Source organism: Staurois parvus, unplaced genomic scaffold (genome assembly GCF_062004578.1).
Source record: "Staurois parvus isolate SC_StPar_1 unplaced genomic scaffold, SC_StPar_1.0 ptg000018l, whole genome shotgun sequence".
Lineage (NCBI taxonomy): Eukaryota > Metazoa > Chordata > Amphibia > Anura > Ranidae > Staurois > Staurois parvus.
This window is the reverse complement of record NW_028317814.1, coordinates 14,095,308-14,119,322: the sequence shown is the minus strand read 5'-3', so window position 1 is coordinate 14,119,322 and position 24,015 is coordinate 14,095,308. Positions and strand designations below refer to the sequence as shown.

Genomic DNA, 24,015 nt, shown 5'->3' with positions numbered 1-24,015 from the left:
TCTGTCCGCCAACTGAAGCTCCGCAGAGGATGGGTGATGCAACAGGACAATGACCCAAAGCATACAAGTAATTCAACAAAACAATGGCTGCAACAGCACAGAATACGCCTTCTGGAGTGGCCCAGTCAGAGTCCTGATCTCAACCCGATTGAAATGCTGTGGCATGACCTTAAGAGAGCGATTCACACCAGACATCCCAAGAATATTACTACACTGAAACAGTTTTGTGAAGAGGAGTAGTCGAAAATTACTCCAGATCGTTGTGCAGGTCTGATCTACAACTACAGGAAACGTTTGGTTGAGGTTATTGCTGCCAAAGGAGGGTCAACCAGTTATTAAGTCCAAAGGTTCACATACTTTTTCCTCCCTGCACTGTGAATGTTTACATGTTATGTGCAATTAAACCATGGCAACATCTAATGTTTGTGTAGTATTATGTTCAGCAGACTGTGTTCTTCTATTGTTGTGACTTAGATGACGTTCAGAGCACATTTTATGCCCAATTCATGCAAAACTCCACGTAATCCCAAGGGGTTCACATACTTTTTCTTGCAACTGTATATTATTGTTGGAGAATAAGGATATGGTTTAGTGTCACTTTATGGATAGTTGTGGGGGTTATAGTGATCCTGTTAATTGTTCATGCTGCTCGGCAGCAGCCCTACTTGCTTTATTTCATTCTCTTTGTTCAGTTGCTGGGTGTGAATATAGAAAGTCCCATGTAGCTTACACAAGGCCGAGGCATTTCTCCAGCCTCAAGCATCAGAGTGTGAACAAAAAAGCCTATGTGCTGTTTCTGGTATCATGTACTATACTCATATCCTGATCCTGTCCCAACTAGATGGAGAGTCCCTCTCTCAGGATTGTCCAGAAGGACCCCCAGCAAACACATCATCTGTAAGTACACTGGTCTTCCTTACCCCTCATAACTCCCCAGCATTCTTACTTTATTTTTCTTTGTCAATTGTGCTTAACCACTGCAATGCCGGACACTTTTACCCCCTTCCTGTCCAGGCCAATTTTCAGCTTTCAGCGTTGTCACACTTGCAATTGCACGGTCATGCAACACTACCTGTATGAATTTTTAGCATTTTTTGAGACAGAAAAAACTTTATTTTGGTGGTATTAATTCAGCACTGGGATTTTTATTTTTTTGCTATATATATTAAAAAGTACAAACATTTTGTTAAAAAGTTTTACTTATATAATTTTGCAAATACATAATCTTCCTTCATAAAATCAGTGGGGCGATGAAAGGGTTAACTGTGTGCTGTTTTACATACCGGGCTGTGTCTGTGCTGCACTGTAAGCACACTGCTTTGTATGGCTGTGCTATGCAGAGCCATGCACAGCAGTGTACAGGAGCTGACGAGATTGAACTGTATTGTTTACAGTCAGAGATACTTGGCAAACACCAGGAGTCGGCAAGTAATAACTGGCCAGGATAAGATCTGCTGATCGCTGGTGCAATGCTTTAGGCTCCAGGGATGAAATAGAATAAATGCACATTTTTTTACCAGCAAAAATAAAATGTGCAGTTATTATTTTTTTGCAAAATAGTGAACGTATCCTTTAAGCATTTGGAGTATCCTATTCCCCATATCCTTCTCCTGTTGCAGTTTTAGGCTCCATGCACACTAGCATCTCCTAGAAGCTGTTATTAGCGCTAAATAGTGTTCTCCTACGTGTTCATGCATACTACTTAAGGCTATTAGCATTAAAGGTGACTTCGATCAAGGCGAATAGGATCCAGTATCCTGATGTGAAAATATAGATAGATTGCCTACTCACCAGAAGCGCAATCTTAATGCGCATATCAAGATCTTATATAGCCGGGGGTCCTAGGTAGTAGCTGCCTGGTGATGTGATCCTCTGGCAGTCACTCAGTTCAATGATGTGTGATAAGGATACCGGTCTGGTCATAGGCACTTACTCCTCAGGTCTGCACAGATACCTGGAATACCGGGGCTGAGGTGTGGAAGCTCAGTGCTGGCCTCCAGGCTGTGCAGCTCCGGTGTCCCAGCAGTGGTGAGATCTTCGGCTCGTAGATTGACCATACAGATTTCAGCTGGCAAGTTCATCAGGATCACCCAAGTGCTCTTTAGTGCAATAGCTGCTCTTTGGAGTGCGCTCGCTAACTCACATACATAGCTACTAAAATGCTCCTAACAGCTTTTTTCTTGCTTTTTTCTACATGTACTGTAAATATGCTAATAAAATGCTACTAAAAACGCTTATCCCAGTGTTTTTTATCCAGCATTTTTTCCAGCGTTTTGTTTAACCACTTGAGCTCCTGAGGATTTACCCCCCTTAATGACCAGGCCTCTTTTTGCTACTCGGCGCTGCACTAATTCAACTGATAATTGCGCGGTCATGCAATGCTGCACCCAAACGAAATTTACGTCCTTTTTTTCACACAAATAGAGCTTTCTTTCGGTGTAATTTGATCATCTGTGTGCTTTTTATTTTTCACGCTATAAACAAAAAAAGGCCAAAAATTTTGAAGAAAAACAATATATTTTACTTTCAGCTATAAAAAATATATAGTAAACTCAAAGTTGGTTATAAATTTAGGCCAAAATGTATTCTGCTACATGTTTTTGGTAAAAAAAAATCCCAATAAGTGTATATTGATTGCTTTGTGTGGAAGTTATAGCGTCTATGGTATAAATACTGCAATTTACGCCATTTTTCTGCTATACAGCGCTGCGCTAGTTTAACGGACAATTGCGCGGTCATGCAATACGGTACATAAATTAAATTTACATCCTTTTTTTCCCCACAAATTGAGCTTTCTTTCGGTGGTATTTGATCGCCTGTGCGGTTTTTATTTTTTGTGCTATAAAAAAAAGGATGACAATTTTGAGGAAAAAATACCAATATTTTGGACTTTTTGCTATAAAACATGTCCAGTAAAAAAAAAATGCAAAAATCAAATTTAGTCATAAATTTCTGCCAAAATGCATTCTGCGACATGTCTTTGCTAAAAAAAATCCCAATACGTGTAAATTAATTGGTTTACGTGAAAGTTATAGCGTTTACAAATGGCGGGAAAGATACTGGGATTTTTAATTTTTATTTATACCAATAATGGCGCCGATCAGCGACTTTTGGCGGAAATCAGCGACATATGGCGGCGACCAGCGACTTATGGCAGGACTGCGGGACTGCGGCGGACATTTTGACACTGGGGGGGGGAACTGACTATGGGGTCACTGACATCCCTAGTGACACCAATACAGTGATCAGTGAAAAAAAACCACTGAAACTGTACTAATGTCACTGGGGAGGAAGGGGTTAACATTTTTAGAATTTGCTGTGTAAGGGGAGTGTTTTACTAGGGGGCGGGGGTGTGTATTGGATGGGGGAGGGAGGGGGAAGCTGATCCAGGGAGAGAAACTCTGCAGCTTCTCACAAGCTGTCAGAGAACTGACACAGACAGGGCTGTGTGTAAACAATGCAGCCCTGCTCTGTGTCAGCGATCACCGTCAATCGCGGGAAAACGGACGGTAAAAACCGGCCGTGACCCATCGGCTGACACCCGCTGCTGACACCCGCGGGACAGGTAGGGCGGGCGCACGCCTCATGCGTGCCCCCTACCTGTTTTGAAGGCAGCCGTTTTAAAACGTGCTTTTGCCTACGAGTGCCGCCCTGCTGCCGTTTATATGCGGTGGCTGGGCGGCAAGTGGTTAAAAAAAAAAAAAAGCTAGTTTCCATGGAGCCATGCAAGCAATAAAGCTTTAAAAAGACATCCCCTAAACTGTTCAATGAGCCAGAATGAATGGACTGTTGCTGTGTGACTGGCTGTCTCTGCACCCTTTGGGGGTAGCGCTACAGTGCATAGCATGTAAGTGTAAGTTATGTGTGTGCTATGTGTGCCGGATTTATTTTGTTTAATAATTTATGTTATATGTTTTTTCATAAATTTTTTTTGTAAGTATGTAGAAAAGATAATAGAAGGAGCGCTAAATGCAGTATATGATATTAAAATGATATATATTCAAATGAATTAAAAGCAGCTAGCACTCCGGTTATAGGTAACAGTCCCAGAGTCACAATTTCTAAAATATTAGTGCAGCGCTGCACTAATATTTTTGAAATTTTTTTTGTAAGGGCTCATTCACATTTAATGCACATAAAACACACTCTGCAGTGCATTGTGTTTTTGCGTGTTTTCGCAGATTTTTATGCCTGTTTATGCACATTTTCCTGTGTTTTTATGCAAGTTTATCTACATATAATCTTTTTAAAAGGCATGTTTCTTCTAACCTATTGTTGTGGGTGAGAGGTGCATTGCAGTGTGTTCTGGCACATTTACATGCGTTTCTGTGCATTGCAGTATGAAACTATTCAAATATGTGGCATAAAATTGCACAGCTCTGAAAAGCAGAGGAACACAGAATTCTGGTGTGAACATGACACATAGAAAACTATTGTTTTTCTATGTGTCATTGCACTTACCTGCATTTTTCTGCATGGAATGCAACCTGTCACAGGCTGAAATGCCGTTTTTGTATACATGTTCCTTATATGGAGAAGTCAGGGGTCTAAATGTATGTAATTATATAAAAACAAAGCAGATTTTGTGTGATTTAAACCCCCTTTGATAGTTTTTGACAAACAATAATTATTTCTCTAATATTGTAGGCTAACCCCCCAGCTGATGCAATAACTGACCACCAAGAGACCAACATGTTCAATATGTCTGCACCTCCTAATGCCCCGGCCAGCCTGTAAGTGACAATTTGTTCATAGCATCCAGTCTGAAGCGGTATTATGTGATGAGGGGGTAATACTCTTAGATTATTTGCTTATATCTGAACGGACTGAGATCTAGTCTTTGGTCAGACTGAATCCAACTTTAAAATCGTGCAACTACACTTGAATTTACACGATTTCAATGTCAGATGTCAGTCCGACTTCAGGTGCAACTTGTTAGACATCTTTGCGACTTAATGCGCAGATGTCTATGCAAGTCGCACCTGAGCTTGCAAAAAATAGTATATGAATAATTTTCAATACTGGTGTGACTTTGACGGAGTCGGAATCGCACTGATATGACCGCTACCATTGTGGACAATAGGGAACGACTTGTCATGAGATTTGAAACTATCAAATCGCATGACAAGTTGCAACAGTGTGACCGAGGAAACACATATTAAGGAATATTGACAAATTAACTTAAACCAAGAAAGTGGTTCACATCTTTGGGGGTATTAAAGTGAACCTGTGCTTTGTCCAGGCCCTGGATAGTCTTGGGAGGAATAACTAATTCTGTCAAGATTTTATTACTATCTATGACCCTCTTGGGGCAATTCCCACTTACTTCCTGTCCCTGTGAGAGCCTGTGACTGCAGGAAAAGAAATGAGAGGAATGGTTGTCACCACGACAGGAAGACACAGACAGTATTTATAAACTGACATAAATTGTTACCCTTCCACATTTTACTATAAAAAAAGTGTTTTGCTGCAGTCTCTGTTCCCACTAGAGAGATTTATTTTCACTTCCTGTCCTGAAAGGAAGTGATGAGAAATCTACTCAATCGACCCACAGACCATAGTAAATACCTCTGCAGGGCAAGCAAACTTCTGAGGCTTAATGACCATACTCTGCTCTGTCCTTGCTGCCTATACAAAGCAGAACTACACTGCATCTGAGCACCACAAACCAAAAATGACTTTGAAAAATACCACCCTAGAATTTCTGGCCGTGGCCATCTTGAGTAAGGACAAATGATTCATGTAGCATTTATTTCCTGGAATCCATCTGCCTTTAGCTCAGGCACATAGGCAGGAGGGTGTGCTTAGCTGATAAACCCCCTCCAAAGACTACTGGACTCCTGGGATATATAACATCATTTGCCTAGGCTTGGAGACCAGGAAGTAACTGAAGAAATGTAACAAAATGTTTAAAACAAGCAAATATGATTTACATTCCTACCTATTTACTAATGCTAGCAGCATCCGGATTACAAATAGTCAATGTTAATTGAGAGTGTGAAGTTCCGTTTTAAGATTATTCTCATGTATGTAATAATGACTAGAGAAGAAACCATATAGACATGTAAAACCCAGTCAGTGTGGATGGTTCACATTTATGCTGGCTATTCTCAGATATAAAATCCATGCAGTACCAAGACAAGGTCCTTTAACACTCAAGGCAAAGGTGCCAAAGTGCCCCCTCCTCACCCTTCCAATTTGACCAGTCATTGACACAGATTAGGCAATGATGTAATGTCTATGGAGCAACTGCAGATACCACTGGATGAGCTTGAGTGCTAAGGCTCACTGGAGGAAATAATGATTGAATGAGTTGGAAAACCTTATCCCATCACTCTTTTCTTCCTCATAGGTTGAAGCCATTGGCGTTTGTAACTTGCTTCCAGGGCCAAGCTTAGGTGTAGCAGAAAAGGCGGTTGCGTTAGGCACATCAGTAATAGAGGGGTGCAAAAATGGCAAGACCTGCAACTTATGCTGCTGAAGTAGTACACAGCTCATGAAGAGGATAAGAGCACACTTTGGCCTTTTTGCCTAAGGTGCTTGAAGACCTTGACTGGCACTGTATGCCCCCATAGTCCTAAACATGCTTAGGTAAGTGAACAGCAAGATGTCTGAAGCTGGTGCGTGTGTATGCCCTCTGATGCCTTAAAGTTGAAGTCCGGGCTAGCACTAAGCTTAAAAGAGAAGTATAGTCAAAGCTCTTTTGGCTGTACTTCTCCTATGAATCACAGGAGTGCCGTTCGTTCGGCACTCCTGTGAATATCTTGCAGGGAGCTTCCCACAGTTAGGCCACAGAGGGTGCTGGCTTCCCTTATTCTCAGTCACTCAGAACAGGTTCCTCAACATGTAGTGACTCAGAGGCCTAGGGTTACAAGGGGTCAGATGAGTCCACTGCCTTTCCTTCACCTGGGCCCGTGGTTAAGTCCTCAGATGAGTCAGTACAGTCTGTGCTACTGAATAAAATAGATGGGCCCCCCATGCTCTTAACATCAATGGAGTCAGGCTCTAGGTCTTGGGAAGCTGGAGACTCAAGTATGAGGGGCGGCGGGAACCAATCAGTTGGAGCTTCATGCACCGGGGGATGATATGTGTTGTCAAACGCCTCCTGGGGCAGTCACCACTCAGCACACAAAGTCTCAGCATGTTCTGATGCAGTCTCTTTTTGGGTCGGGGCCCTCAGAGACCAGGTAATAGAGTGGGGAAGGTGGGAAAAGCTGCCCCACCACCCTGTGATTGGGTGTGCTCCAACCCACTTGGGCTCCAGCTTTCTTCCTCTCGTGTGCTTGGTGTTCTTAACCAACCAACACATGTCCACCAGTTGTAGTGGTAGCTCGCTCAGAACAGGGTCAGAAGACAATTTTTTGTGTTTATCTGCTTGGCCTTTTGCATTCGCTCCCAATGCTCCTGTACCCAAGAACTGGGTGTTCTTGGCGGGAGGTGCTTTGGAGTTCCCAATAGGAGGTCCACAAGCATTTGGCATATCGCCCAAACATCAGGAAGAAGGGTGTGTGCCCAGTGGACTGTGTTGTTATAGGCCCACACCATGGCTCCAACGTGTTGATGCCAGCAATCCCGGTATCTCAGTTCTAGAGTCTGTAGCATGCCCAGCAGGGTGCGGTTAAACCGCTCACTGGCCCCATTTCCTTGAGGGTGGTAGGGGGTGGTGTGGGACCTCCAAATACCACTGAGGTGGCACAGTTCCATCATGATCATGGATTCGAAGTTTGAACCTTGATCCAAAAGTATCCGCTACAGGCAACCATAGGGTTAAATGATGTGTGGCAGAAGAGCTTGGCCGTGCTGACAGCTGTATGGGCTTTTGTAGGCACCACCACTGCAAATTTAGTGATGCGGTTAATGAAGACCAGTGCATACTGATACCAGAAAGGTGCACTGGAAATTGTCAGAAAGTCCATGGTCACCAACTCAAAAGGCTCAGAGGTGGTGATAATCATAGGTGTTACCTTCTCAGGGGATGCTTTGTGGATGGTACAGCTTTTGCACTCCTGGCATGCTTTGAGTACCCAGTGTGGCAAATGGAGACAAAAGAAGTACCTCTGAACGAGTGACTCAGTTCGATCTGCCCCCAAATGGCCACCCATGGTGTAGAGTACTTGACAGATTTCCAAGACTGAGGGACCACAACTTGAGGGATACCCTGTTGTTCAGAAGGGATGCAGGCTTGATGGTAGAGTATATTGTCTCATAACTCCAGCCAATCCCATTATCTCACGATTGCCCTATTAACAGAGGACAACTTTTGGAACTCCCGAGAGGTAGGCTTGTACTTCTGTGAGTGGTTGTGCTGCACTTGTTTGAAATCTGGGTCCTTTAGTTGGATCAGTGCTCATTCCTCCTGCTCATAGAGCTCTGCTGTCTTGATCTGTGGGCCATGATCTCGTTCCTAAATGGTATACGAGGCAGGACAGGAGCGACCTCTGTCTTCCAGGTTAGAGTCCACATCCTCTCCTGGGCGCTCCACTGGAAAACGGGACAGGGCAAGCAGGACTGAGCTCCCTTGGCTTGTAAAGTATCTTGAGTTTAAACCTTGCCAAGCAGGCTGCCCATTTCTGCTCCAATGCCCCTAATTTTGCAGTTTCCAGGTAGGTCAGCAGGTTGTTGTCAGTAAAGACCCCAATGTCGGCCCCCATGATCAGGGAGTAGGCTCCTGCTGGCATATGCAATCAGCCTCTCTTGGCCATCCTGCAACTGGACCAGGACAGCACCTGGTCCCTGGAGTCTTCCGTGCATGTACACCTGGAAGGGCTGGGTGTAGTCTGAGTCGACCAGTAATGGGGCAGAAGTCAGTTTCTGCTAAAGTGTCTGTAATATTAATTTTTTAATATCCAAACTTTAATTCGGTCTTTAGTAGTTTTTGAAATATATGCTGGCAGAATATATCCCCTATTAATTGGATGTGAATGTGAGGTTTTGTATTTCAGTGGTCAGATGTGAATTATTTGTGTTTGAGTTAAGGGTAATCAGTAGAGGTTTAAAGTCATGTTTTCTTTTAAAATACTCATGTAATGTATACCATATTGTGAATTCTTTTAATGAGTCTGAGAGTTTAAATTGTAGTCATAAATCATGGATTTTGACAGTTGTATGTAATATAAGAACTTCAGAAACCTTTCTCATAGTCTGTATGTCAATCATGATAATGACTTGGTGGTTTGAATGGGAACATCTGTTTCTATTCAAACTAGGAGTGATTATGGGAGTGGTTTAGAAGCCCGCGAATTTGAAACAAAGCTTAATGGGAGGATCTAATTTCTCATGCATTTTAAGTATGCAGCTTTTCAAACAACGAGGCAGAAGCCTCTCAGATAGACTACACTTCACTTCATTCACTCACACACACAGAGACATTCTTTTCACACACTCTTACTCAAAGCACATGCTTGGACAAAGAACAAAAGAAATTGAATCTCACATGGTCATTTCTTAAACTAGGCCAAGAAAACTTCTATCTAAGCTATGCAAAGGAACTACATTATTTCCTAATATCCAAGGCAATTTATTCTTTATTTTTATTTCATTTTAAGCTACATATGTCTGAATTTACTGTTTTTTATTGACTTTGTATTTTTGGTGTGTGATCAAATAAAGTCACACTGCTCATACTGACCTGGTTTTCATAAGGATTTCTTCCCACAACCATCTACAAGAACCTAGAAATATTAATAGAGTTTTTTCATAACTCTGGAAATCTAACATTATTGGCGAGTGCCAGCCATTCGATTTTTCCACGTTTTTTCAATTTCTCCTCGCTTCTTCAGAGGGGATTGAGATGAACTATTTCTATTGATTAAGCTTCGGAAAGATTGCAGAACCTGGAACGGAAAACGTTGGTTGTGGAGATCTGAGGATTCAAGTGGTGACCAGAAAAGTCTCTAAGTCAGGACAAAAGAGGAAATTTACTACATTCGGTGAGTAGAAAAATGGAATTTATTGATTCATTAGCTAATGAAAGTAAATTGGAATTTCAAGGTTTAGCTAGCCATGCTTCTGATACTGGTTTATGGAAAGCTATGTATGATCAATGTATGCAGGCTAATGTTGATATTGATAGCTCTAGATTTACGTTTAATAAGATGAAAAGAAAATTGCGTAACATTGTGAAGCTAGTTAGAGTTTTCAATTCTATGGTGTTTGAATTGCCAGAGAAAAATGTGGTTTGTGTTGTTAAGACAGATAGCAAAAATGTCTTACAGAGTACAGACATGCAGGATACTGTTGAATCCAATTGTGCAAACTGTGAAACTTTTTGTACCTATATTGAACATCTTGAGCAAGAAATTGAATCTCAAAATGTTGCAATATTAAAAAATAAGCAAATAGCTGTGGTGTCGAAGAAAAAACAATCAGAAACGGCCCAAGCCTCATTTATCCCGGACTCACCCAGGGGTGATGAGGAAGGCAGTGAGACTACTGTTCAGAGACAGAAATTACTTGCTAGAGCATCTAAGTTGAAGTTACAGATTCAGGATCAGTTAATGAAAATATTGAAGGATATACCAGCATATAACATGAGAGAAAATTCTTTCCATAATTCCGATGTTTTTGAGAATTTTTGTGATAGGTTTCAATTAACTGATGAGCAAAGAAATCGCATTTTTGGGTTGTGGATCCCCAGTTTTATGGCTCGTAGGTTAGTCAAGACTCCTTTCATGAATGAGGATGATATAGAAATTCATAGCAATGCTACTGATAGACTACGACAGTTATTACTGTTCACAACAGGAGAGGAGACACCTAGTTTGGAAATTTTAGACTCCTTAAGAGCTACTATTAATGATGACCCTTATGATTTTAGGATTAGATTTTCTAAGGCATACAGGATGATTTTTAATTTACAAGATGAGACCCCTGCTATGGTCAAGGATTTTGTAAAAAAATTTAAGTACCTTGATCCAGCATCTTTATTGATTGCTAATGAAAAGGATAATTTGGATGACGCTGCCTATATTATTGACAAAATTAGGAGACAATTAAAGCTAAATAATGTAAGACCAAGAATTGCTTTAATTGAGAATAATTATCCTAAGACTGACAGTCAGGATAAATTCAAGACAGGAAATGCTGCCCCCCGCAGGAATGACAGAGTAAGACAAGGGAATCAAAGACCACTCACTTGTTACTATTGTGCAAAACCAGGGCATTTGAAATGGCAGTGTAGGAAGTTTTTGAAAGACATTCAGATGAGAAATTTGGGTAAAGAAAATGGACTTATTTCTCCTGAACCGTCAGCTCCAATTCGTTCACAGGAAGTTAAGTCATCTTCACCCTACGCTCCTCTGATCAGAGAGATTAGTGAAATGTCAATTAGTAATGGAGGAAATGTGAACAACTCACATTCATCCAATACTTCAAGACAGCCATTATTACCTTCACCATGACTAGCAAAAGAAAAGGAAGTTGAACTCCATTGTCTGGAATATGTAGCTCCAATTTTCTTGGACAAGTGTGGCCGCCCTTATGTAAAAGCTAAAATTAATGGACAGAAATCTTCAATTCTTTTGGATAGTGGAGCCCAAATAAGTGTTTTAGGCATGAAAATAGCAATTCCATCTAATGCAACAGTATGCACAGTTGTAGGTTTCAATGGAAAAGGTGATGTTCAAGCTAAAAAATGTAAAAATGTGTCTTTTGAAATACCAGGATGTTCGCAAATGGAGATAGACTTTTGGTATTGTCAAGGATCAGAGAACATTATTGGTGCTGATGTTTTGTCTCAAAGAGGGTGGATACTTGATTTAGCCAATGGCATTGTTTGGCAAGGCTCTGCTAATCGTAAGCCTATGGTAATTGACCCAGCAGATTATTGTGAAGTCGGTAGCATCTGTTTGACAGAAGCAATTGATGCTGACTATAAATGGCCAGATACTGGAGATAATTTGGAATTGAAACAATTAGTACAACTACACAAAAAACTGTGGAGTCAAGGTAAAAATGAAGCTGGATTGTTCAAAAATATTGAAGTTAATATTCAAGGCAAAGACCATCCCCCATTAAAACAATACAAGTTGCCGCCAGAATCTGATGAACCTGTATCAGTAATCATACAAGAATTTTTGGAACAGGGTATCATCAGGAAAGCTAATTCAGTTACTAATAATCCTTTGTGGGTAGTGGCAAAGCGTGATGATCCTAGTGCATATAGATTATTGATAGATCTAAGAATGCTAAACAAATACACTCCAAGTTGTACACCCATTGTGGCAGAAACTCCAGACATCATGTCACAAATAAATGCCAATGCGAGAGTGTTCTCTGTACTTGACATTGCAAATGGATTTTTTAGTATTAAATTGGCTGAGAGTTGCCAATACAAGTTTTCATTTGTCCACAGAAATGTGCAATATTGTCTCAAACGACTTCCAAAAGGATATCATTCTGCTAAGTATATATTACATCAGGCATTAGCAAATGTTTTGTCTAAATTTTCTAGACCTGATTGTTTAATACAATATGTGGATAATATCTTGCTTATGACGAATTCTGACACAGAACACAGGACTCTCTTAGCAGAATTGTTTACACTTCTGCAAGATGAAGGTCTCAAGCTGAATACACGCAAAGTTCAGCTCATGAAAAATGAAGTAAAATTTCTTGGAGTTTTGATTGGTCCAGGAAAGAGACAGCCTTTACAGGAAAGAATTGAGTCTATTGCGTCACTTCCTGTACCAACAACGTTCAAAGCACTGAGACAGTTTTTGGGTTTGGTAAATTTCTCTAGAGATGTTATCGAATCATTTGCAGAAAAAGCCAAACCATTGTATGATTTGTTGAAGTACAATGAGGAAAATGTATTTGGTCCCTGGACAGAAATACAGCAAAAAGCTTTTGAGATGTTGAAAAATGATTTGCAAACAGCTCCAGCTTTGGCTACTGTTGATAAGCAAGCACCATTTGCTTTGCAAGTGCATGCTTCAGAAACTGCAATCTCAGCTGTCTTGATTCAGAAACAGGGAGGAGTCTGGAGAAGTCTTGGATACTTCTCACGTCTGCTTACTCCAGTAGAGAAAGGTTTTGATGATTGTGTCAGACAACTTGTGGGAGTACATTATGCAGTAAAAGCAACAGAGCATATTGTAGGATTCAACAAAATTATTCTACAAACTCCACATAGCACTTTGAAGTTTCTTTTTGAGAAAAATGTTCCGGGAGTTTCCAACCAAAGATTTTCTCAATGGTTGTTGGCTCTATCACCTAAGCAAATACAGGTTGAACATAATGCCAAGTATGTTCTACCTCAGTTGATGGAATACAACGGGTTAGAACATGAATGTCTATGTGAAGTCCAAGAAACTTCCTCTCCTCTTTTCCGTAGAGAGGCAGAGAAAATTGATGAACCTGTATTTGTTGATGGTTCTAGATACTGTATGTCAGGTAATTATTACAGTGGATATTCAATTTGGTATCTAGAGCGTAATTATTCCATACAGCACAAATTGCTAGGACATTTTTCAGCTCAAAGGGCAGAACTTGAAGCAGTAAAAACTGTGTTGACATTAGACAAGGAAGAGAACAGAAGTCCATTAGTGATTTACAGTGACAGTTCATATGTTGTACGTTCCCTGACAGATTATTTACCAATTTGGAAACGTAGAGGTTTTGTAGATGCATCTAACAAAGTCCTAGTGCACAAAGAGACACTTGAATCAATTTTTAAGCTAGCAGAGGAAAATCCTATTGCCTATGCAATTGTAAAAATTCCATCTCATAGGAAGGACAATGATGAGATGAGTGTAGGCAATAGAACAGCTGATCTCTTAGCCAAGGAAGCAGCTTTACACGGAGTACCAGTGATGCAGTCTGAACCAGTCTCAGTTAATGTTGTTAGGAAGACAGACACACAGATTCCCTCCTTTGCAGAAGAACAGAAAAGGGATCCATCTCTTTCTGCTTCTCAGGTTGATCCAAAATTTCCCTTTATATGTGAATATGGAATTTTGTATCATGACTTAAACGGGTTTCTGCGTCCTGTTATACCGCAGCATCTACAGGTAGAATTTACAAAGTACAATCACGAAAGCCTAGGTCACATAGGTAAACAAAGATTGCTTGAAATACTCAAGGAAAAATTTTACTGGGACAAAATGGAAGAAACAGTAGACAGTGTAGTGCAATCTTGTCTAATCTGTGCTCAAGTGAATCCTCGACCAAAGGGTCAAAAACCTCCATTACAAAGAACTCCTCCAGCAGATGGACCATGGTCCACATTACAACTAGACTATATAGGACCGTTACCTACAGGTAAACATGGGTACAGGTATGCTTTAGTTGTAGTTGATGTTTTCTCGAAATGGATTGAAATCTTGCCTGTTCGCAAAGATGATGCATTAACAACTGCTAAAATGCTAATTAATCATGTTTTTCCAGTCTGGGGTATACCAACAAACCTCAGTAGTGACAGAGGAACCCACTTCACAGGTAAAATAATGCAGGCAATGTGTAAAATCTTGGGTATACAACAGAGATTTCATGTGCCCTATCATCCACAATCTGCAGGTATTGTGGAAAGAATGAATAGGACTGTCAAATCAAGGATTGCAAAAATGTTATTAGACAGAGGAAATACTTGGGTTGATGCTGTACCATTGGTTCTGATGAGTGTCAGAAGTACAACATCTTCTGCAACACAGTATTCTCCTTTTGAGTTAATGACAGGAAGGAAAATGCGTATTGTTTTTCCCCATGAACCGTTCTTGTCAACGCCGCAAAAAGAGGCAATAGAAAAAACAAAGTGGTTACAGATGTTGCAAGACAATCTGAACACTATTGTACCACATGCAGCTACTCGCATGCAAAAAATGGTTCCTCCACATTCTTCTAAGTTCGAAAAAGGAGGACAAGTAATGGTAAAAACTTTCAGAAAAACTGGACCATGGCAAAGCAACTGGGAAGGTCCATTTGATATTTTGGATGTTCAAGGAGTAATGGTACAAGTGCAAAGACCTCTTAATTCAGTAAAAAATGCGCGCAGACAACAAACAATGTGGGTGCACAGTGACCAATGCAAATTGTTTATACCGAGATAATGATACTGCATTTATTTTGCAGACATGGATTTCAATAATCCGGAAGAAACAAAGCATCGCAGATTCCAAAGAAAAATAAACATTACAACAAAAGAACATAAGGAAAATCAAAGCAGTAGAAAGAAAAGACTTATTACAGGATCGATTTTTTTCTTAGTGACAATGACAATATTAGTAATCTACAACATAAACTTTTCCAGCAATGCAGAAGTTAACAAGACTGAAGCCCTACATAAGAAAGACACTAAACTTATTAGGAACAAAAGATTTTTTCCTAAAGACAGTAACATTAATACAGCTGAAGACTTGCTAGGATATATGTGCAAAGGTTATGGTAGAACTTGTTGTTCGGAATTGTATTTCGTTCATAATAATGATATTGAAGTTAGAGCTAAAATAGAGTCTAAATCAAAATTTGTTAAAATGCAAGGATCTTATAGGATCAATAACGAAACTAGTAACTTTGAATGTAATTTATCCGATATGGGATACTGGTTAATAGTTTTAAAGGGAAATGAACCTACTATTTGGTCAGGAGATATTTCCATAGACATGTTAAATACTGGAAATATAGGAAGTTCTAAAAAAGATATTTGGTATCAATTACAAAGTTATTCACACTTTCTTGATCCTGAACATTTGAATATAAATGGTAATGAAAAAGAGGACATAGTGAAAATATGGGATTTCCAAGTGACAAGAGCTTTGGTTCAAACTAAAGTCAAAGTAATTGTTACTGTGGTAGATTTGATAGTCCCAGAGATAAAAATATCTCCTCAATCATTAAGACTTGTAGAAGGAAAGGATAATCTGAATTTGATGTGTAATATACAAATACACCTACCTCAAAATTCATTATTAACTTGGAAAAGGAATGGTGAATTTTTGGGAAGTTTTCTTCATGATAAAACTGATGTTATCCATAAAAGTATTTTTGGTAATTTGAACTGGGATAATGATAACTTTGTGTATCATCAAAACACTATATCAATTAATGATACAGGTATATATGAATGCTGCATATCAATAGAAAATTATCCGAAGAAATGTGTAAATACAAATGTAATTGTACTATCCCCTAAAAGAACACAGTGTATGGATAAGAAATTTATTCCAGCCAGTCCCTTCCAAATTAACCATTTCCAGACCAGACGTCTGTTGAGAGAAGGAAAGTTTGTTATTATAGTGTGGAACTTTAACATTTCAGAATGGAAAATCTCAACAAGGTTTCCACAATGTAAAGAACATCTGGTTAACATGGAATTAGGTATTGAAAGATGGTTTGGTACTGATATTAGGAATCCTCACAGGAATAAACGTGGTATAGTTGAAGGTATTTTAGGAGGAATAGGTTCTATTGGTAGTATTACAAATAGCATGGACATTAGTACACTAAAGTCTGATCTCGAGACAGCCGGTTTAGTGGGAAGCAATAGTATTAAAGTACAAAGAAACTTGAATCAAATATTGGAAAATATGGTGATTAAAACAGCCAATATTATGGGTCCATCTATATTACACTTAGAGAATATTACTCTTAATTTAATGTCAAGTGAACAGCATTCCCATATAGCCAGAGCATGTTTAGAAATTCAGATGGAATATTCCACAAATTTTAAAATAATAGCTCAAGCTTTTCAAAGTGGAATAACTCCTATAGGTATTGTACAAAATTTACCAAGAGAGTATGTATATGCCATAAACCATACTGATCTGTGGGTAAATAAGTGGATTGGATGTTATCAGAACATATGTTATAGTTCTTCAATGATTCCTGTAGCAGGAAAAGAACAAATGTTGGTTCCAATCACTGTCTTGGGATTACCAGTTAGCAACACACAGTTACTATATTATCATCTGCAATATACAGATTTTGCATTTACTGATAATAATTTTGAGTTAGAACAATTAGATCTGTCTTCATGTTTACAATTTCAGTCTAAAGTGATTTGTCTACCTAATCAAGACAAAGGTATATTTCATTCTTGTTACCATAACCATACTCTATGTTCAGCAAGGATAGAAAAGGTTAAAACCACTTCTGAGTTAATCTCAATTGTAGATAAAAAGAAAGTTTGTTTTCAAGTTATGTCTGACTCAGAAGGGGTTCAATCCTTCTTCTCTTCTTGTACACATACAGAAAATTTAAGTCGAGGTTTGTTCTGTATAGAAGGAGATATTTCAGCAATAAGTGTTAATGGGATGAGAATGAATTTAACAAACATGCTTATGAAAAATATAAGTGCTCTTCCCATACAGTACAATATATCTCAAGTGGATGAATTCCCATGGAGAGATTGGGCAAATGTTATTCAAAAAGATGAAGGTTTACTGATAGCATTATCAGATGAACTTCAAAAAGCAGAAATATTATTTAAACATGAACAAGGGAGTTTAAAAGATATAGAACATGAATGGTCTGAATTTTCAGGTCATTCTTGGTGGTCAAAATTTAAACGTACTGTATCAATGTTGGGAAAAACTTCAATTGCATCTGCAGCAGGAAATATTTTATTACATCCTGTAATAATTATTTTTATTATTATCATATTATGTATTATATTTCAATTATGTTTGATGTGTAAAATGAACAGTTTCTATAAGCGAATTAGAAGTGAAATTAGGAAAGGAGATAATCTATTACAAGATATACTTCAGAGGAAATTACTTTCTGGTTATGCTGACTCAGTTACAAATAATGATACATTTGAGATTACTAAATCAAAACCTGAGTGTTTGTGATATAAATGATGTGTGTTTGTTATAAATTAATATGAATTTCATATTTCAGAGGGGAATGTAATATTAATTTTTTAATATCCAAACTTTAATTCGGTCTTTAGTAGTTTTTGAAATATATGCTGGCAGAATATATCCCCTATTAATTGGATGTGAATGTGAGGTTTTGTATTTCAGTGGTCAGATGTGAATTATTTGTGTTTGAGTTAAGGGTAATCAGTAGAGGTTTAAAGTCATGTTTTCTTTTAAAATACTCATGTAATGTATACCATATTGTGAATTCTTTTAATGAGTCTGAGAGTTTAAATTGTAGTCATAAATCATGGATTTTGACAGTTGTATGTAATATAAGAACTTCAGAAACCTTTCTCATAGTCTGTATGTCAATCATGATAATGACTTGGTGGTTTGAATGGGAACATCTGTTTCTATTCAAACTAGGAGTGATTATGGGAGTGGTTTAGAAGCCCGCGAATTTGAAACAAAGCTTAATGGGAGGATCTAATTTCTCATGCATTTTAAGTATGCAGCTTTTCAAACAACGAGGCAGAAGCCTCTCAGATAGACTACACTTCACTTCATTCACTCACACACACAGAGACATTCTTTTCACACACTCTTACTCAAAGCACATGCTTGGACAAAGAACAAAAGAAATTGAATCTCACATGGTCATTTCTTAAACTAGGCCAAGAAAACTTCTATCTAAGCTATGCAAAGGAACTACATTATTTCCTAATATCCAAGGCAATTTATTCTTTATTTTTATTTCATTTTAAGCTACATATGTCTGAATTTACTGTTTTTTATTGACTTTGTATTTTTGGTGTGTGATCAAATAAAGTCACACTGCTCATACTGACCTGGTTTTCATAAGGATTTCTTCCCACAACCATCTACAAGAACCTAGAAATATTAATAGAGTTTTTTCATAACTCTGGAAATCTAACAGTGTCTCAAAAGCCTGCTGTTGGGATTCGTACCATTGGGCTTGGATGGAAGGGGAGGGTCCACCCTTCCTCTAGGTCAGTGGTTCTTAACCTTGTTGGAGGTACTGAACCCCACCAGTTTCATATGCGCATTCACCGAACCCTTCTTAATTGGAAAAATAAAATATGATTTTTAAAATTCAAAACATAGGTATATATTTATACATAGGTGCACAAAATGAACAAAACCGTTAAGAACAAAGAACAAAACCATTAAAACATGATTTTCACACAAAAACAAAACCATAATAATGAATATTTACTGCACGAATCATATGAGTCGGGTGTGGGTCTTCACCTCTGCCGAACCCGCAAGACTGACTCACTGAACCCCTGGGGTTCGATCGAACCCAGGTTAAGAACCACTGCTCTAGGTACTGAGTAAGTAGGGCAGCTATCTGGGTAAACTTCAGGATATAACGCTGGTAATATCCTACCAGACCCAAGAAGGAGCGTAACTCCCTGATGGTTTTGTGGGTGCCAATCTTGGACAGCTTGTACTTTGCCTGGATATGGGGTCACGCCTCTGGCTTTGACAACATATTCCAAGTACTGTATCTTTTGCCTCACAAGGTGGCCCTTGCTGGAATTGAGGTTTAGTCCATATTGAGCCAAACAGGAGAACACTTGGTCCAGATGTTTCACATGTTTTATTAAACGTCTTGGAGAAGATGATAATGTCATCAAGGTAAACCAGCAGTCTCAAAATTGAAATCCCCAAGACATCTCTCCATTAGGTGCTGGGAGTGTTGCTGAGGCTGAAGGGCATGCAATTAAACTCGAACTATCCCAGGGGTGTAATAAAGGCGTTTTTTTTTTCCTTGTCTTGGTCTCATAAAGGGACTTGCCAGTAGCCACTGGATAGGTCCAAGATGGAGAAGAACTTGGCTTGTCCAAGTACCGTCAGGGATTCCTCAACTCAAGGAAGGGGGTTGGCGTCCCTGTGGCTGCATGCGTTCAGTTTGCGATAGTCCATCCAGAACCGCAAACTGTTGTCTTTCTTGAGCACCAGTGCAATGGAAGCAGCCCAATGGCTGCAAATTTCCTGGATCACTCCACCTTGTATCATATTGCAAAGTAGCTCCTTGGTACAACTCTAGGGGAATATCACAGTGCAACTCCAGAATGGGCAGTGTGTCCCCGTCAGGAGCGCTCCTGCTCCATCTCAGCTGCTAGTTTCATTCCAGCATCCTGGTTTTGGATATAATACATTCTCCCTGTCTGTCCACTTGCAAGGTGATTGATGTGGCCAGTCTCTGGCTGGAGACTAAACCTGATTTAAGCCAGCCAAGTCTGCAGTCTCATGCTTGTGATATTTCATTTGTAACACATGCTCCAAGCTCCCTGTTTGTATGCCCTGCTTGCTAGCCTGAATTTCGTCATTGACGTCCTTGAATCTGACATTGACTACTCTCTGGGCTCTGCCTGCATTTTGACTACTGATTTGAACCTGACTAATGCAGCCAGCACGAGTGTACCTGACTGTTGCCACACCAGTCCCAGTGTCACCAGATTGGTGCAGTATGCAACAGTGCAGGGGTAGAAGCCTGTCCAATGGGGTTTAGCACGGCAGATGGAGACCAGCCATCCACTCCTGTCATCCTTTCTCCGGCCATGAGTGCAGAGTCCTCTGTGGATGCCTCCCATGCATAGGTTCCTGTAACTGCAAGCTCCATGGTGGACACAATGGAAGAAATCATGGCTGCTGAGCCTACTTTGTGCCTCACTTCGGTAGATGCAGCATTGGTCTAATACTGCATCTTTCTCACACTGGGTCAAGGACCGAGAACTGAGTGATCAAACACCACTGAACGCTGAGTTCTCGGTCTTCAGCCTGCAGAGAGACAAGAACAGTGTTCTTAACCCCAACACCAGTCTCAGTATTACCAGACTAGTGGAAGGCAGTAACCATGTTCCTGATCACCACCACATCAGTCTCAGCATTAAAGATGAGTGTAGGCCAGCAGCAGTGTTCCTGATCACCGTCCCACCAGTCCTAGTGTCTCCAGACTGGTACAGGCTGCAACAGTGCTCATGTTAGATGCCACGCTCCTGATCCAGCTGCCATGAGAGATCGACGCGTGGAGAACCTGGTGGCGTATGCTAGGAAGGTTGAGGGTGACATGTTTGAGTCTGCCAATAGCCGGGTATGTATTGTACTACAGTGTCTTACAGAATTTTGTTGATTAGAATGATAAGAGAGATATGAAGATGGCTTCAATTACTGACCTTCTTCTGAAAGTACTAGTAGTCTGGATACTGTGTTATACTATATTTACATTTATTAATACAATTTTGTATCTAAAGGTTTTTTTCTGCATGCAAGACTTCATTTGATGAAGCAGGATTGTGACTTGCTCCCTGTTTAAAGTCCAACTCTAGATTGTAAATGCATCCCCTCCCTCAACCCCTTCACCCCAGCATTATCATCACTTGTAGTGCAGGGTGCAAAAGCTTAGCAGTGGGTTAAACGTGTAACTGGAATTTGGCTTTATACAGTATGTGATTTTGCACTTCCATCATAGGGAGGCCGGCGGATCACTTCTGCTGTTAACACTCACAGCAGATGCCGATCTGCGAGTGCCGGTGAACAGACATCTGCTGGCGCCTGCCAATCGTTGGGCAGGACACAGAACAGAGCTCTGCCTAGGGACGGGGGTGAAGAATCATGTGTCCCTGCAATCATGTATCCTTCACTTCCCCTTGCAAAAGCACTACCTAGTGTACACCAAGCGCATAGCTAGGCACACAGTTAAACCTTTTATCATCCAAGATGTTTAACCCCTTCCCAGCCAATGTCATTAGTACAGTGACAGTGCATATTTATAGCACTGATCACTGTATTGGTGTCACTGGTTCCCACAAAGTGTCAGCTAGTGTCAGTTAATATAAAAATGTCCGCCGCAATATCGCAGTCCCGCTATAAGTAGTTGATCGCCCCATTGCTAATATTAAAAAAAATGTTTTTAAAATTCCAGTATATGTACCATAGTTTGTAGACGCTATAACTTCAAAATATGCTTATTGGGATCTTTTACCAAAAATATGTAGCAGAATTCTGGCCTAAATTTATAAAGACATTTGATTTTTTAAATTTTGTTTTGGATTGGTTTTATAGCAGAAAATAAAGTATATATATATATATATATATATATATATATATATATATTTTTTTTTTTAAATTCAGTCTTTTTTTGTTTATAACTCAAAAAATTAATGCAGAGGTAATCAAATACCACCACAGACCTCTCTACTTGTGAGGAAAAAATTATGTAAATTTCATTTATTTACAGCGTTGCATGATTGCGCAATTGTCAGTTCAAGTAACGCAACGCCGTATCGCAAAAAAGGCCTGTTCAGGAAAGTGGGTAAACCTTCTGGAGGTCAAGTGGTTAAAGCAATCCTGTGTTCTGCCCATGCAGAGAGTTTTTAAGGGACCATGGATTTTAAAGATAATGATTGTGTAATAGTGGAATTTAGTTATTTTCTGTTTGTCTGTTTACCTTTGTCTATTTCATTTCATCCAGGATGAGTACTACCATTTGATTGCAGAGAAAACTTACAAAATCCGAAAGGAACTAGAGAAGAAGCGAAGGTTACGCCAAGAGAATGTTATGAAGAATCAGACCTTATAAATACACTATGTGGCCAGAAGCGTGTGAACACCCAGCCATTCCCCCTGAAGGGGAAACCTATACTCATGGCTTTTAATAAAATTTTGACTGCTGAAGCCAGATTGGAAAGTAGATGTATTTATTATACAAGCATGCAGAGCTAGCTGCATGCAGGGAGAGAACCACAATACATAGTATCAGGGGCGGACTGACAACTCATGGGGCCCCGGGCAATATGGGATCATGGGGCCCCTATGTCCTTGCCCAAACTCAAAAAAGCCTATGAAAAAGGTACCATGGGCATCTCATGGGGCCCCCTATTGACCCCGGGCCTCGGCCAGTGCCCGAGTTTCCAAATGGTCAGTCAGCCCCTGCATAGTATTGGATTCTAAAGAGAACTCTGTCTAACTAATGATCTCTAATACAATTTATATGTCCTAAACTGGATGGGACTTAGCTATCTCACTTTCTCTGATGTTCCATCTGTGTAGTAGTTGTTGACTACTTATATTTATTTGCATACAATACCATTGACCAGAATTTTACGGAAGAGCAGCACTATTTAGGAGATAAAGAACATTTTTTACCTTAATGCATTCTCTGCATCAAGCTAAAAAATGTTCAAGTGGAAGTATCGCCCCCTTTATACTTACCTGAGTCCTATCTCAATCCAGCAGAGATTGGGGGTGGGGTGAGCTGCACTGTTTGTTTCTATAGACACACACAGTCTGGCACAGAAGCAAGCCCACAGTTGTGCCCCAATGAGAAGCAGCTTCCTGAGCGGTGCACAGAGAAGAGGAGGAGCCTACAGCCCTGGCAGGGGGCCCAGAAGAGGAACTTTGGGGCCTCTCTGTGCAATACCATTGCACAGGGCATATAAGTATAACGTATGTAGGCAGGTTGAAATTAGCCAGATAGGTCCAGCTCCAGATGGGAGGGTAGGGGTTAATGCCTTCCAGGTTCTTTGGCTTTTTTTGGCGGGATCTTTGGGTCAAACCCACTGCACATGTGATATAAAAGGGGACGGTGGGCCGAGTCCAAAGTTTTGGAGTGATTGCCTGGTCTTTCCCATTTTCCCAGTTCCCAGAGGAGAGCTACACCTGAAAAGAGTACAAATATGTCATAGTCTGCCATCAAGATATAAAGTTGTCAAAACTTTATTGTCAAAGACTCCAGTGCTGGAGAATGCCTCAGAAGGACTCTGTGTAGCCTGGTTAGAAGTAGGGACTAGGGACTTAATATGTTGACTGTTTTATTGACGCTCTACTGGATTGTTATGTCTGCTTGGATTCTATTGTAATGTTGCACTTTAATACAAGTAAAGCATTAAACTTTGCCTCCTGTCTGGTCTGAAGTCCTTGAAAAGGGTGCATTGCATGTAACTGGCACTATCACACACTCTACAGCTTGCATCACATGGGGTATGACGAGTCAGCACGTTAAGAGTCATTCTAGTGGAAGTTATACATGTGGTTGCCATGAGCAATGAAGGTACAGTCAGCAAGCAGCCTGTCAAAATGTGTACCTGTTATAGGTAGAATTGCCTCTAGCCACCAGGGAGATGTTGTTGACACTCCTGACGCCTCATTCCGTCTCCCTTAGCTAGAACGGAACTTCAGTGCAGAGGAC

At 40.0% G+C, this 24,015-nt stretch overlaps 1 long non-coding RNA gene across 1 annotated transcript; it reads left to right on the top strand.

Moving 5' to 3' along the window:
• Positions 1-827: 827 nt before the first annotated feature.
• On the top strand, positions 828-23,722 carry LOC149473109 (uncharacterized). The gene is made up of 3 exons (XR_016313780.1): positions 828-897; positions 4,648-4,733; positions 22,300-23,722. It is a non-coding gene; the product is annotated as an uncharacterized LOC149473109 (long non-coding RNA).
• The last annotated feature ends 293 nt before the right edge of the window (positions 23,723-24,015 follow it).